This window comes from Vulpes vulpes, chromosome 1 (assembly GCF_048418805.1).
Source record: "Vulpes vulpes isolate BD-2025 chromosome 1, VulVul3, whole genome shotgun sequence".
Taxonomy (NCBI): Eukaryota; Metazoa; Chordata; class Mammalia; order Carnivora; family Canidae; genus Vulpes; species Vulpes vulpes.
Window position 1 is genome coordinate 190,363,470 of NC_132780.1, and position 11,384 is coordinate 190,374,853.

Genomic DNA, 11,384 nt, shown 5'->3' on the forward strand with positions numbered 1-11,384 from the left:
CAAAGCATCAGTTCTCTCATTGCTTGAGACACATTGATCTTTGGGGAGAGAGTGACACAATAGTGAACACAAGGTAAGCAGGCTCTAAAGTAGAAATACATCACCCCCATGAAACACACAGAGAAAAACACAAGCACCATGTGGGATATCTATAAATCAGAAAGGAGATTCTTTACAAGCCTCTTCCTGCCTGTCGATATCTATCACCCAAAGAACCAGGAAAGCCTTAGGCAAGCAACAATTACTTTAGACTCAGCAGGATGGCAGGTTCACTGATACCACTGGAACTGATCCCATCTGAATATTATGTATGTCTTCCTTCCAAGCTACCTGATATAAGTGTCTGTCTCTCACCCTCTCTGTTCAGATATAGAATAAAAAATGGTCAAAGTTTTAAATTACTCTTTGGTAAGACTGAGTCTTTTTAAGCTCCTTTCAAAGCAAGATTGGCCAAAGGCCCAATGATTTAGCCAGACTCATAGTTTTACAAATAATAAGAGACTCTGGGTTCACCAAATCAAGAAACACATTTGCTGTATCCTGATGTAAAATGTTCCAACACTTTTCCTTCAGGACTTAGAATTTCTCAGTACCCAGTTAATCTATTGACTATCACCAACCTCACATCAACCCTATGATATGGGAGATATTTGGGATGTCATCCATTATATTTTGGCTTTCAGAGAAATAGACCATAATTTGATTAGTTAATGTTACCTAATTTACAAATTAAATTTATTTGCTACTGTTATCTTTTTCAGAACTATCTCCTACAATTTCTTACCTTATACATGGATTTTTCTTGCTGATGCACCATTTCAATTATGGTTGACTTTAGAGCAGGACTATCCATTTTGATACTGTACAAATATCTTATTGAGGTTTTAGTGGGAGGACATAATCAACTGCCTTTTCCTCACAATTATTGTTTTCACACCACTAATTTTTCATTTCCAGAAAAAAAATTATATTTGGTACTTCTATCTAGAGATGCCACTCATTTCCCTTCCCTTGTCACCACTGTCCACTTGACAGTTTTTATCAAGGATTTCAACACTGAATCAGAGTCATCTCCCTGACATAATTCTAGATTGTAGCAATATCCTGTGCACATCATTTATTCACTACCTTAACCATTCTTTGATCCACTTAATACCAGGGAGATTCTTCATACTCTATTTAATCATCTACTCAGAGACCTCAAAAAGTGGACACTTTTCCTTATCCAACCCATTGTCTTAAATTTTAAACTGAAATATTTATCTTCCAACCAACCATAAATTGGCAGAGGTTAAAGTAAACAGGGAAGAGGAACACTTACTCTGGTTGGGGGTAGAGGGATTGGGAGTCTCAAAGAAATTATGTCTAAACTTAACTTTAAAAGAAAAACAGGGAAAGCCTGGCCTGGCAAATGATGAGGGAGGTAGGATGGGACAAGACATGATAATAAATGAGAAAGAAGGAATTCTACTCAATTCAGATTCATACATAATAGGAAAGAGATACAAAAAATACTGGTTGTAGATTAACTATATGATTTTAGTGAGGCTGGAAATGATAATAAAGGTCAAAGGAGATAGAGAGTAGGGATTTGATCATGTATGTCTTGCTAAGGAATTTTATTTATTTATTTATTTATTTTTGCTAAGGAATTTTAATCTTATTTATGGGCAACGCAAAGCTGTTGAGCAGAAAAATGAATGACCAGATATTTTGGTGGTGATATATACCTATTTGAATAAAATCCATGCTTTTCTTGAATTCTGAAAAATTATAAACCTTCAAAGCTTTGAATATTTTCCTATCTATTTTTTGTTTGTTTGTTTCTTGGGTTCCTAATTGACATATTTTGGAAATTTTTTTCTTCTGTGTCTCTTAGTTTCCATTTTGTATTTTCCACCTCCATATTCCCCTGTGCTGAATGAGTGCCTCAAATATACCTTGAAATTCACTATTTTTTCTAGTCTGGCTATTTCTAGTCTGTTGTTTAATTCATGTATTCAATTTTAAATTTCACTGAGTATATTTTTTATGTTTAGATATACTGTTTGGGTACCTTCACTTCTGGATTCTTTCCTTTTTTTTTTAAAGATTTTATTTATTTACTCATGAGAGACACAGAGAGAGAGAGAGAGGCAGAGACACAGGCAGAGGGAGAAGCAGGCTCCATGCAGGGAGCTGATGTGGGACTCAATCCCGGGTCTCCAGGAACACACCCTGGACTGAAGGCAGCGCTAAACCCTGAGCCACCCAGGCTGCCCTGGATGATTTTCATAATGTTTTATTATTGCTATATCAATTCTATTACTTTTACTTCTTTAACAATCTAAATATACTCATTTTGATTTCTCTTTTTTTTTATTCCTAAAGTATAATTTTCTTATCTTTTTGGCACATTCTTTCTCACAGTACTAATCTTTACTATATTACTTATAATTTTTTGTCTTTGAGCTCATTTTCAGAATAAAGTATCTTCTCTGTGTGCTGAGCATGGGTGTCTTCCTGCTATGAAATAAGTAGCTTAGATTTCACTAGGGGATCATTTGTCTTGTGACTTTCACTAGTCTTTTAGGGTTCCATTTCTACTTTATTATCTTTGGGCTTCTTAAATTGCAATGTTTATAAAACAATTTGAGGCTCATACCCACAAGTGGTGCTGTTCAGAGGCCTAATATATCACAACTGTATTTCTTACAACCCATGCTAAGCATAGGCAGCCTAGTTTGATGTGCTGACCTTTGAGAGTCATATTTTGGTTTTTTAGCTCCTACAGACCAGTCCCCACAACTTTATCTCCTGTGTAACCTCATTCTTCTATATCTATTATATTTCTACCATAAATTCCATTTTTGTATCAGTGGAATCCCCAGATTATAAAAAAACAATCTGGGTTTGTAGATTAAAAAGTTTAGAATCAATGTACCCACATATTTGTTTTATGTATCAAATTGAAATATATATATACATACATATATATTATATTTCTAGTTCTAATTCTACTTAAAATATCATTTACATTATTGTTATTGTTTTTAAAAAGCCCTCCTCAGGTTGAATTTTGGAAAATAAAGAAATAGGGATCCCTGGGTGGCGCAGAAGTTTAGCACCTGCCTTTGGCCCAGGGCGCGATCCTGGAGACCCGGGATGAAATCCCACGTTGGGCTCCCGGTGCATGGAGCCTGCTTCTCCCTCTGCCTATGTCTCTGCCTCTCTCTCTCTCTCTCTCTCTCTCTCTCTCTCTCTCTGTGTGTGTGACTATCATAAATAAATTTTAAAAAAAATTAAAAAAAAATTAAAAAATTTAAAAATTTAAAAAAAGAAATAGCCCTAAAATTTTCTTTTTTTTTTTTTTTTTTGCCCTAAAATTTTCTACAGGACTCATAAATATGTATTGATCCTTAAGTATTTTATAAGCAGTTATAATGAAGGATAACTTTATTTCATAAATATTAATAAAATAACTATTTTACTAGGACATCTTTCAAATTAACCTGCCTCAAGGATTAAAAAAATGAGAAATCTCATTAACTTGGTAGAACCTTAAACAAGTTAAACATCTTAACTTGTTTAAGATTCCACCAAGTTAAAATTTGAAAGACATCCTCAACTGTGTTCTTTGTCCAATGTCCTTCCATCAAAAAGGCCAAGGAGTTAGACTGGTACCCATCATGGATTTTATGATAAACCTGATAGTCTCTATGACAGGCATGGTGATATATTTCTCCTGATAAACGGGCTCACTCAAACTCAGAAACCGCAAAATAAATATTCTATAATCTTTTTGCACATGTTAAGTTCTGTCTATTTTAAAAGGTGTCTTTAGATATCTGGAAATCAATCAAGAAAGAAAATAATAGCCCTACAGTATGTCTTTCTAGGGCTGTTATAACAGGTAGACTTAAAATATTCAAAGAAAACCATAGTTCAAACTCTTATTGGAATTTTATACAATAATATTTTATCATCCCAAACTGTCCAATAAATCATCCTTTAAGGCTTAGTCTTCATGTGAATACTTATGTACCTGGGCACCACTTGAAAAATTTATTTTTGCTTTCTTCATAAATTTCACACCAGGTCACTCAATATTGTACATGAGAGGTAAGTTCATTAAAGACACAATTTTTGAACAACGAATCATTGTTATTTGCTGTTAGGCAAATTTCTAGCAATAACAAAAGACAGGGATCCCTGGGTGGTGCAGCAGTTTGGCGCCTGCCTTTGGCCCAGGGCACGATCCTGGAGACCAGGGATCGAATCCCACGTCGGGCTCCCGGTGCATGGAGCCTGCTTCTCCCTCTGCCTGTGTCTCTGCCTCTCTCTCTCTCTCTCTGTGACTATCATAAGTAAATAAAAATTTTAAAAAAAATTTTTTTTAAATAACAAAAGATATTTTGTACAGCAATCATAAAAATCTTAATTAGGAAAGCCTTTTTTAAGAAAGCAGTTGTAAACTAATACATATTGGAGGATTGATAAAATTAGAAAATCATTATTTTTCAACACTCAGTGAAGTAATTTAACCAGGCAAGGATCATCAACTGATACAAAAACTATTAGGTAAAATGTATAGGATATTCACAGAGTACAAAAACATCACACCACAGATAACTTGCTAATTACAAAGAGGAAAAATTTACTCCAGAAAACACTGGTCTAGTGATTACTACCTTCCAGCTATTATATATAGCATCACTAATAATTAGAGTTAGGCAATTTCTGATGTTATACAAAAGAAAATCATGGTTTTGCCTTCGAAATATTCTTGCATAAAATGTTTAGCCTCAATTTAATCAAGTCATAGACCTAATTTTGAATATATAAGAAATATAGAGAATAGAATTCCATAAGGAAATAATAGGCAAATTCAGAAAGTGGAATGCAATTGATATTTTTTCTTCAAACAGCCAGTGCCATCGGGGAAATAAAAATTTAGAGACTATTCTAGATTAAAAGAGATTAAGGGAGGTATAACCAAATGTAATGCTTGATGGGAAAATTGATTGGTTAGAGAAAGCAAATACAAAAGATATACTAAGGATACCAAGGAAATTAGTATATAGTCTGGATACTAGATGATTTGAGAGACTTGTAATTATTTGGTAAGTGTGACAATTGTGTTGTGGTTGCACAGTTAATGTCATTTATAGACAATGCATGCTAAGTATCTAGGCATGAAATGTCATTTTTTTGTTTTTTTACAAAGTGTCATGATTACTTTCAAATGGTACAGCCTCCTTCTTCCCCCCAAAAAGGATAGCTGGGTAAATAGAAAAAGCAAACTTGGCAAAAAAAATTAGTAATTACTAAACCCAGATGGTAAGAATATAAATGTTTATGTTCTATCCATCAGGCTTCAATCAAAGATGCAGAACCACCATGACTGAAACAGAAGGGAAAGAGACTTTTGCACTCATGGGCTCTGAGGGAGCAATATGTGCATTGCAGGCCCCGTGACTAGGGATGAGCCTGAAGTCCTACCGCCAGATGGGCAGCTGGGAAGGACAGCTGGGTGTGGACAAGAACCAGAACAAACAGAAAGATAATAGGATGAAACTAGAACCCCATCTGCCCCATAGCATTTCCAGCCTCACCGTCTTGTGTAACCTGCAGGAAAAGCTGGGAGCATTTACAGAAGAGCTGCATATGGACTTGCCCAGAGGTGGAAAGCTGAAGGAGGAGATCTAGCAGGAGCTGAGGGAAGGTCCAGTCTAGGGTCTGCCCCACTCCCACAAAGTGAGCTGCCACCCAGTTTAAACTTAGAGCATAACAATTGAAGCCCAGGCTTCACATCTGCTTTCCAAAAATCAAGAGTTCTGGGCAATTATGCTGATACAATACAAAGCCACCACAATTCATTTACCTCCTGTACATACAACAATTTTCATAACACAAGTTTTAAAAATTCCTTATTATTCATCTATAATACACAAGAAATCTTTATAAGCTAATGTTTACAATTGAAATATGAGAACTAGACTTTTCAAAATTCTCACTTTTATAATCCTGGTAAATTAGAAAGGGTAGGAACAGTCCTCTGACAAATGAAACTCCAATTTAATTATTATAAGCTACGGCTTTGTCTTTTCTACCATAAATAAAAGCTTGGATATAAATAAACTGACACATAAATAAGTGGAAATAGATTCATGTCTACCTGCCAAAGCAAATAGTGAAATAAGAATCTTTCTTCTCCCAGATTATATAAACCAAAGATTACTAATAATGCAAATGGATCTAACATTTTTAGAAAGCAAGACTTAAATATCACCTATCCAAAATCGTGATTCTGACCAATCTTTCCCAAATGGTCAGTCCTAAATCACCTCATGCAAATGAATTAAATGATTAAACCATTCAAACAAATGACTAAAATAACAGGGGCAGTTTGCCTGAAAATGGGAAGTTCTGTCAGAGGTGTTCAGTCTTGCATGCAGGTTAGAATCCCCCCGAGGAAGCCTGGGGCCTACCTCACGTGACCACCTAAAGTACAATCTCAAGGAGGCTGAGCCCTGCCATCTAACATCAGGTTTTAAAAATCTGACTGGCTAGGAGTGGCTGGGTGGCTCAGTGGGTTGAGTGTCTGACTTGCTTTTGGCTCGAGTCATGATCTCAGGGATATGATTGAGCCCTGACATCGGGCTCTGTGATCAGCAGGAAATCTGTTTGAGATTCTCTCCCTCTTTCTCTCTTTCTGCCCCTTCTTGGCTCATGTTTGCACAAGCTCCCTCCCCCCTCTCTTAAATAAATAAATCTTAAAAAAAAAAATAAGAAAAAAAGGAAGGAGCACTTTGGTAGCACAGTTGGTTGAGCCTCCAGCTCTTGATCTTGCCTCTAGTCATTATCTCAGGGTCTTGAGATCAAGCCCAGTGCCAGGCTCTGCACTCCGCAGGGAGTCTGCTTGAGATTCTCTCTCTCCCTCTGTCCCTCACCCCACCCCCTTGCTCTTTCTCTAAAATAAATAAATAAATCTTTAAAAAAAATGTTTTAATTTAGAAGAAGAAGGAAGAAGGGAGAAAGGAGAAGGGAGAAGGGAGAAGGGAGAAGGGAGAACGAAGAAGGAAGAAGGAAGAAGGAAGAAGGAAGAAGGAAGAAGGAAGAAGGAAGAAGGAAGAAGAAAGCCTGCTAGCTGTAGTATAATGCCCAAAGAAGGTTAAAAACTACTGGAAATCAGGGTGGAGAACTGATTTGATAAGACCTGAGAGGATAAGTACTATAATTAGAGGTATAAACAAACAGAATTAGAGATGGGAGAAATTAATTCTAAATGGGTAACTGAGAAGAATTTATGGAAGATACAGAATTTATCCTAGACCTTGAAAAATATGTATAAATGTATTACATGGATTTCAAAAAGGAAGGATACTCCTGGAAATGATAGGGGCTTAAGGTAAAAATTGTGGGTAAGAAGGCATAAGAGAAGTTGGAGAAAATGCTAGAAATCCTGTTTCTGGGTGAATGGGGAGCAAGATGACAACATAAAGAACCTAGGAGTGGTGAATTTGAATGTACATTATCTACCTTTGCCAGAGATAATCTTTAAAGTAAGAGGAATATAAAAAAAAAAATTTTTTTAATTAAAAAAATAAAGTAAGAGGAAGATCTTCTATTTTTTTTTAAAAGATTTTATTTATGTATTCCTGAGAGACACATAGAGAGAGGCAGAGACACAGGCAGAGAGAGAAGCAGGCTCCATGCAGGGAGCCTGACGTGGGACTCGATCCCAGGTCTCCAGGATCATGCCCTGGGCTGAAGATGGCACTAAACTGCTGGGCCACTGGGGCTGCCCAAGAAGATGATCTTCTATCTTAGATTTATTAAGGTATAAGCAGAGCCTCTTCATTTTAAGATTGTCAGGTGGGGAAGTGCTATTACTGAATTCCCCAAAGCTAGGCTGACATGGCTGGGGCCACAGGCTGGTTGTCTTATCTGTAAGTAGCCTCCTGAGTATACCCCAGCATCTGTACAGAAAGTATCATTCTGTAAGTTTGCCAGGACACAAGAAAGTTTGGAAGGTACCCATCTACCCTATATAACCATTTTGCTCCATATCTTGATATATGGGGCTGACTGCCTGTCTTCAGAACTCTCATTTCCTATTAAAGCCTAAAAATTAAATAGAAAAGTGAAAATGTAAATGTTAATGAAAATAACCAAATATATTAAGAAAAATAAAACAAAATCTATAAGGAGGAACATTTTCATTCTAAAATAGAATATAACTCGAATTTTTTAAATTGTTTTTCAAAGAAGTGTCACATTACTTGGTGATGAACTAAATCGGATGGAAAAGCATCAATTTTGAAGAGAGCATCTCTTTCATTAAATCTTTTCCTGTCCTTCAGTCGCTTATTTTTTTCTGAAGAAACCTCCATCACTGATTAATTATTATAGTTCCAGAGATATTCTATATAGAAGCTGTGCAAAAAAGAGTTGATGTAGCAGGCCTGAGATTACTATTCTCAGGCAGACTCCTTACAAGGCTAACCATGACTGGTGTTTGGAAACTTGAATTTGTTCCCGCCACACCCTCACTAATAAAAGCAGCTTACTGGGGTATCTGGTTGGCTCAGCCAGTTAAGCGTCTTATTTTTGGTTTCACCTCAGGTCATGATCTCAGGGTCCTGAGATCCAGCCCTGCATCAGGCTCAGCACTCAACATGGAGTCTGCTTGTCCTTCTCCCTCTGTTCCCCCTACCTCATTCTCTCACAAACAAATAAAATCTTAAAAAAAAAAAAAAAGAACCCAAAGAGTAGCTTACTGTGCCTAGGCTGTCTGTGCTAACATTGTGGTTTGTGCTGAACATATTCCCTCTGGAAATCTGTAATTTTGGTATGTGCTTTGCGGGGGATGCCTGTGTGACCAGCTCCCAGTGAAAACCCTGACCACTGAGTCTCTGCTGGGCTTCCCCTGTGGATTACACTTTACACATATTATCAGAGTGTGTAGGTAAATAAAGGAAGTGGTGTGTCCTGCATGACTCCAGGGGGAGAGGACTAGTGGAACTTTGCACTAACTTTCCTCCATACTTTCTGTCATGTGCCTTTTCCTTTGCTGACTTTATTTTGTATCTTTTGCTGAAGTAAGTCCTAGTTATAAATATGACTGTCTGTTGAGTCCTATGAGTCTTCCTAGTAAATCAATGAAGCTACGATGGTCTTGCAGATTCATCCCCACACTCCCCATACACAAGCATAAGCATGACAAATCTTTCAACAATGGTAGCACAATATATACACTTTGAGTCTTTTTTATATATGAGTCTTGGACATTTTTCTTATTGGTGCCTATAGGCCCAGTTTATTATTAACACTAAATAGGAGTTCATTATATGAATGGTATCGTAATTTCACTAGTCCTTTATTAGGGACATTTGGGTGTGTCAAATCCTTTACTTTAAAAAAATAAACAACCCTACAATAAGAATCCTAAATGGTTCACTTCTCCTTTGTGTGAGTAGATCCATTTGAAGAAAACCAACAGGGAGCATTGCCAGGTCAAAGGTGATGCACATTTAAAAATTTTAATTAATAGTTAAAATTATGTTTTTCATCAATCAGGTCAATTTAACCAACACTTTTGTATGAAATTGTCTGTGTCCCTTAGAATTTGCCAACACTGTGGTTTATTTGAAAAAGTTGATCTTTGCTAATCTGAAAAGCAGGAAAGGATACTGTAGTTTCAACCAACATTTCTCTTATTAATGAGGCTGAGCATCTTTTTACAGGAACCATTTGCATTTGTTTCTGTTAGGTATCTTATGCTTTGTTTATTTTTCTATTATATATTTAGCATTTTTCTCCCTTATTTGTAGTAGTTCTTTTTATACATTAAGGAAATTAGCACATTTTGTGTGATGTGAATTGCAAATATTTTCCCTCAGGTTGTTATCTATTGCCCTTGTTTATGTCAAGTCTTAAAGCAGAAATATTTTATGATTATGTAAATTTTCGTGACCTTTTGAAACTATGTCAAAATAGGATTTTAGGATTTTCCTCAATAACAAAACATTTATGTTTCTGTCTGCCTGAAATATGAAAACGTGAGTGCAAAAAAAATTATTACATTTATAAAAGTATATTTAAAAGAGAAAAACAAAACTTCTCAAATTCTGTTTCAAGTAAAGATGAATTGGCAGGTTTACATCACACCTGTTTCATCCCTTCCTGATCTACCATTAAGAACTTTAACATCCCAAGTGACACTTTCTAAGGACACCATATTTCAATTTCTTTGGCACTAGTGTATAAATAAATCTTAATTTTGGGCTCTAGTTGACATTTCAACTGACTGTTATAAATTACTTGAACTCTTTTACTAGGGAATTTGATTTAAAAGCCTTTAAAAGAAGCTGATGGACAGGATGTAACAATGGCCGACCTCTATACTCACTACAAATTATAGACGTGCATATCTGAAATTTCTCAATACTTATCTGGCTATTGTCTTGAAGGAAAAATAGTCAAATTTTTTTTAAGATAATGAAAACCTCATGCATATACCATCTTTTTTTCTGAAGCCTATACTGTACCTACAAAATTCATATTAAAACACACACCAAAAAAAACGATTTTGTTCTAATAAATTGACATTTGTCTCCCCTCCCTCTCCACTTCCTTTCTTTCCTCCATCCATCCTTTCCTTACCAGTATTTACTTAATCTTAATAAGACCTAGTCTAGGGGCACCTGGGTGGCTCAGTGGTTGAGCATCTCTCTGTCTTTGGCTCAGGTCATGATCCCGGGGTCCTGGGATCCAGTCCCACATCAGGTTCCCTGCAGGGATCCTGCTTCTCCCTCTGCCTATATCTCTGCCTCTCTCTCTGTGTCTCTAATGAATAAATAAATAAAATATTGAAAAAAAAAAGAGCTCATCTAAATACCAAATTTATATTGAGATCTGTGATGGTTTACATGTGGACCATGTGAAGTAGGCTGCATTTAAAGCCTCATTTTACAGATGAGGAATCTGAGGCTTGAAACCATTAAATAATTTGATCAAATCACAAAAATATAAGGAGAGGGACCAAAGTCCATCTGTATGTAACTCTATCCCTTACCCTTAACCATGCTTCCTGGTATATTTAAGTACAAATCATCTGGCTGTATTTTGGCTTTATGTTTTGTTCACATATATAAATCTTGCCCCTTTCATTATTACATACCAGCAAAAACAAATTAACCTACATATTCATAAAAACAAAAGGGAATATTACCAACATTACGCCCAAATACTATTCCTCATGGGAAATGAGCCCTCTAATTTAGTCTACGTTCCTCACAAAATAATTTGTTCACAAGAGTGTCCTATCTCCTTTACCATTAAAATATAATGTCCTGTCTACTTCAGACAGGATTAGATCTTCATTAAAAACTGACGGAATT